Raw genomic sequence first — 6,000 nt, 5'->3', positions numbered from 1 at the left:
TCTTCCAGGACTTGATTCACGCGCTCCGTCTGCCCATCTGTTTGCGGATGAAACGCGGTGCTGAACTTCAGTTTCACACCCATCGCTTCCTGAATACGAGTCCAGAAGATAGATGTGAAACGCGTGTCTCTATCAGACACAATCTCCAAGGGAACTCCATGCAGACGTACTATCTCCTTGATATACAACCTAGCCAACTCGTCTACAGAGTTAGTGACTCTGATCAGTAAGAAATGCGCCGACTTCGTTAATCGGTCGACGATCACCCAAATAGAGTCATATCCCTTCCTCGTTCTTGGCAACCCAGAAATAAAATCCATAGAGATGAAGTCCCACTTCCATTCAGCTATGGGCATGGGTTGCAACAACCCAGGAGGTCGGCGATGCTTTGCCTTGACCTGCTAGCACGTGAGACAACGAGAAACAAATTCAGCAATTTGGACCTTCATATTGTCCCACCAATAACATCTCCTCATATCTTGATACATCTTCGAGCTACCTGGATGCATCGCAAGCTTAGAACTATGGGCTAACTCGAGAACCTCCTGTCTCAAGTCAGGGATGTCAGGAACACATATCCGGCCACGAAAACGTAGGCCCCCATCAGAACTAACACTCCAGTCGGAGTTCTCATCTGTACCAACCCGCTTCCTCATCTTCACCAAAAGCTCATCATCTGCCTGAGCTGCAACGATCCTCTCGTCGATAAGGGGCTGTACACGAATGTGTGCGATAACCTCATATGGCTCAACCACCGTAAGCTTCTGCTCAAAAACTCGCACGAACTCCAACATATCCCACTCTGCTATCATCAGCGGAGCCGCAAACTCAATAGCCTTCTTGTGACTCAACGCATCTGCCACAAGGTTCGCCTTGCCCGGATGGTAAGAAACATCGAACTTGAAGTCCTTCAATGTTTCCATCCATCGGCGCTGCCTCATATTCAAATCACGCTGCGTGAAAATATACTTAAGGCTCTTGTGGTCACAAAAGAGCTCGAACTCCTCACCATAGAGGTAATGTCTCCAAAGCTTTAATGCGAATATGACAGCTGCTAACTCCAGGTCGTGCGTAGGGTAATTCTCTTCGTGTTTCCTCAACTGACGCGAAGCATAAGCAATCACCCTGTCCTTCTGCATAAGGACACAACCCAGACCAACGCGAGAGGCATCAGTATATATAATATACTTAACCCCTTGCTCTGGCAATACTAGCACAGGGGCGGACGTCAACTTGTCCTTCAGCTCCTGAAAAGCTAACTCCGCCTGCTCATTCCAAGCAAACTTCAAATCCTTCCGTGTCAACTGCGACAACGGTCTGGCAATCTTCGAGAAGTCTTGAATAAAGCGTCGATAATAGCCTGCAAGACCCAGAAAACTCCTTACCTCAGTAACTGAACCAGGCTGCTTCCAGTCCTGCACTGCAGCTACCTTGGCAAGATCGACGGCTATCCCTTCCTTGGACACCACATGTCCCAGGAACTTGACTTCCTCTTTCCAGAAATCACACTTCTTGAACTGCGCAAAAAGCTGATTCTTCCTAAGAGTATCCAAAACCGCTCTTAAGTGCTCCTCGTGTTCTTCCCGGCTCGCCGAATAAATCAAGATGTCATCGATAAAGACAATGACGAATCGGAACAAGAATGGCCGAAACACCCTGTTCATCAGATCCATGAACACGGCCGGTGCGTTCGTCAGACCGAACGACATCACAAGGAACTCATAATGACCGAAGCTAGTCCTGAAAGCGGTCTTCTGCACGTCCCCATCCTTGACGCGCAACTGATGATACCCTAACTGCAGATCAACCTTCAAAAAGTACCGTGCCCCCTTCAATAGATCAAACAGATCATCAATCCTGGGCAAAGGGTACTTATTCTTCACAGTTACCAAATTCAACCTGCGATAATCAATACATAATCACAAGGAACCATCCTTCTTCTTCACAAACAAAACAGGTGCTCCCCAAGGAGACACACTAGGCCGAATAAAACCCAAATCCAGCAAACCATCTATCTGCTTCCTCAACTCCTCCATTTCACTCGGAGGCATACGATAGGTGGGTAATGAAATGGGCGCCGCACCAGGCATGAGGTCGATAGCAAAATCAATCTCACGCTGAGGAGGTAATCCAGGAATCGACTTAAACACATCTTCAAACTCCCGAACTACCTACGTACTAACTAACGCCGATTCGGCCATACTCTCCAACAGAGAAGAATAATAATCAATACGAAGAGGGTAACTGACCTGAACTGGGAAAGTAACAGTCTCGCCCTCAGGTCCATGGATCGCCACTGATCTAGCTTCACAATCAATCTCGGCTCGCATCCTCGTGAGCCAATCCATACCCATAATAACAACGTAATGATAAAGCGGTGCGACTAAGAAATCAACACGGATCGATCCACTTCCCAGATCGACCAAATAATCCATACAACGCTTGCCCAAAGCAGAGGAAATCCCCGTAGCGGTAATAAGCGTCACTCCTTGCATAGGAACAGATCTCAAACCCAAACGCCTAACTGCCGCATAAGATATAAGAGAAGTAGTGGACCCTGTATCCACCAACATAGAAACGGGAATACCTTCAATGTGCGCTGTCACCTCGAAGGATCTCGGCACCAAGTCAGACATAGGCGCTTCAGCTGAAAGCGCATGAACTCGAGCCTGCTGCTGACGATTCGGCGGAGGAACCATGGGCCACTGAGGTGGCCTGAAGCTAGGAACTGCAGGTTTGAAGGATGGATGAGCTGGCACTAATCGAAGAGGTGGAGGAGAAATCACCTAAGGCATCGGACGGCTAATCCTCTACGGTGGAGTAAATCCACTAGCTCGCATACAGGAGAAGCAAAAATGGTCCAAATGCCCTGTCTTCCCACAATATGAACATCGAAGATCAGCTCTCATCTGCTGAGCGGGCGGCGCTGAACGCCTAGGAGGAGAATCTGCTCGCGGCCTCTTGCCGAGGAAAGGTGCACCCTGAAAGTCCGGTCGCGGCCTAGGAACCATCGGTGCTCACATGCGGGACGACCTATCCCCGTCCTGCTCTGCTCGCAAGGACATGCTCACCAGCTCCGCATAAGAAGAAATGCTAGCACAACAAATCTTCGATCGGATCTCAGGTCTCAATCCCTCAGAGAAACGCCGCATCCTCATCGGCTGATCGCCCAGGATCAAAGGAACATACCGACCCAGCTCAGTGAACCGGTTCTCATACTCCGTCATCGACAACCCTCCCTGGCGGAGGCGAAGGAACTCACTCTCCTTCTCATGTCGGTACGTAACCGGAAAATACTTCTCGTGGAAGCGTGCCTCAAACGCCTGCCACGACCACACAAAACCTTCCTCGACAGTGCGAAGAACACTGTCCCACCACAGACTGGCCTCCTTCTCAAACATGAAGGAGGCAAGCTCAACCTGCTCAACCTCAGAGCAGTGCAGCGGTCTCAGCATCTTAGAGATGCGGTCGATCTAATACTCGGCCTCCTCGGGTCTATGAGAACCCGCAAATGTAGGAGGTCGCAAGCACTGGAATCGCTCGAAAGTACCGCTGGCACTGGCGCTCCCAGATGGAGGCATAGGTGAAGCAGGTGGACTCGCCCCCACTGACTGAGCAAAGATGTCAGCCATGGAAGAGAGGAACTCCTGCTGCTGCTGCTGGTGGTGGTGCTGCTGCTGCATCAACAGCATCATCTGCTCAAACCTATCAGTATGCGGAGTAGATGAAGGTGCACGGCTCGGCTCAGGAACCGAGGGTGTGACTGGAGGAGCCATAGGTGTCGGCTCAACATTGACATGAGACGGGCCCGCCTGCGGATCCGTCTGGCTATCGCTCAAGGGAGGAACCCCAGCAAGCGACTCAACCAAAGAGAGACGGGCCGAAGACTTCGAACCCTTAGGAGGCATTCCCTACATTCAACAGAGGATGCAACCTGTCAGATTCTATGTCCACATAATCCATCCACACAGCATTCATAACACAACTCCAAAGATAAACAACATGCATTCCATTAAACAAAATCATCGCAATACAAGTAGTGCAGCAATACATGAATCATGACAAGGAAAGCATGTGAACTACAACATCTAACACTTCAAACAACCACAGTAACTACAAACAACTACAACAACTCCAACTACAAAGCTAACAAAGGCTACACACAGAAAGAAAATAATAAACAAAGCAAAGGATGACCACGACGATAGCTACTCGTCGAAATCAGGAGATGGAGGCGGGGCACCCTTATCCTACAAGCAACACAGGATAGAGTTTAGAGTTCGAGTTACCTTTTTAAACTTATACTTAACAAGGCCTCGAAGATCTATAATATCCTGGCGTGAAACAGCCTACCCTTCTTCAAGCCGAGCAATACGGGCATCTCTGGCAGTCTGCTCTGCGCTCTACTCTGGCACCACAGGAGGAGAGCTATCACTCGAATCCTATACCTCATCCTCTTCCTCGTCCTGATCTATTTCTTCCTCAATCTCAGCACCACCTTCAGCATAACTCTCTTCACCATCGCTCTCTGACTCAGCCTCACTCTCTGAGGCATGCCGACCAGAACCGATCTCCATCTGCTTAAGAGTCCTCAGATTAATATGACGAATAGGAACCGACTTCTCTACTCCAAGCCTATAGCCAAACTCATGAGCAAGCTTGCAAATGAGGTGGCCAAATGGAAGCAACTCGGTCCTCCTAGACGAACGAGCGATGAGAATAATCTGACACAAGACGTACGTCGGCACACACTACTTCGCTTCTTGCCCCACCTGATACAGGAAATCCACCATCAGGCGCGTACACTCGCCGCGGTTGCTCCACCTTGGGTATACATTGAACGTACATATGTGGTGAAGCAAATAGAAATCGTCCGTCATGTTGGTAGCCAGAAGACTCCTATTCGGCTGCCATTCTACCAGACGACCATACAAGGATCGGGTGCGACGATCCCTCTCGTGCATACTGTTCAAATTCTTCTCGCTGGCATGCACCTCACCAAGTGGTACATTCAGGAGTCGGGATATCAAAGCGACATCGACCATAGCTTCCCGACCACTACCACAAGGAATCTTGAACTGCAGAGGCTCCAGTGAAGGATCACGAATATTGACATAAAAGGCTCGAACAGTACTAGCATTCGTGCGATACTCGCCCTCGAACAAGGGACTCCACCCAGCCCCTTCTAGGCGCTCCAACAACAGGAACTCACTAAACAGCCGCGGATCAACATGAGCCTCAAAAAGGACTCTACGGCCTTCATAGACTCCATGCGACAGCTCCACCAATAAAGTTCTACTAACGGGAGCTCGAGGATCAAGGTCCTGCTTGGTCCGGAATTCACGAGTGGCGAACATGCTCGTGGCGGCACCTCTCGACCTCTGTGCACGGGTAGGGCGGCTAGGCCCGGCTTCATCCACAGGCGCTCTCCCATCAAAGAAAGAAGGGAAGAAATGGAAAAGATGGCCGTGACAATCTCAAAGAGGGCCATGAGAAATGAGAGAAAGAGAGAAATAGGAATATGGTGAAGCTTCCACACACTTAAGAGCCTAAAAGGGAATGTAAGAGCTCAAATGAGAATGAAAGAAAGGGTAAACAGCAATGGGGGTGAGGGTTTTGAGATGGGGTGATGGGGTTTACACAAAAATGGAAGAAGAAGAAGATTTGAAAAAGATTTGGAAGAGTTTGGAGAAGGATTTCAAGAAAAAGAGAGCTTGGGAGGGGAGTTTGTGAAGGAAGAAGGGTGTATGAAGGGTTTTAATCACCGAATCAAGGAGGGGTGGGCCACACAAGACCTAAAATGGATCGGCCCGGCCCGCCTAGCCCGCTGATCGGCGAGCCCTCACCAAACCGGCGATGGTATCGCCAGTCTCTGGACTGACCGGCGATGCCTCACCGTTTGGGCGAGGTCCTCCTGATCCCCCATGCTTAAAAATGTGTGGTTCTCCCCCTGGGCCCCACAAGAAATGCCTCGATCGGCCCCTTACATGATTTGACGCC

This window comes from Magnolia sinica, chromosome 1 (genome assembly GCF_029962835.1).
Source record: "Magnolia sinica isolate HGM2019 chromosome 1, MsV1, whole genome shotgun sequence".
Lineage (NCBI taxonomy): Eukaryota > Viridiplantae > Streptophyta > Magnoliopsida > Magnoliales > Magnoliaceae > Magnolia > Magnolia sinica.
This window is presented reverse-complemented; position numbering follows the sequence as displayed.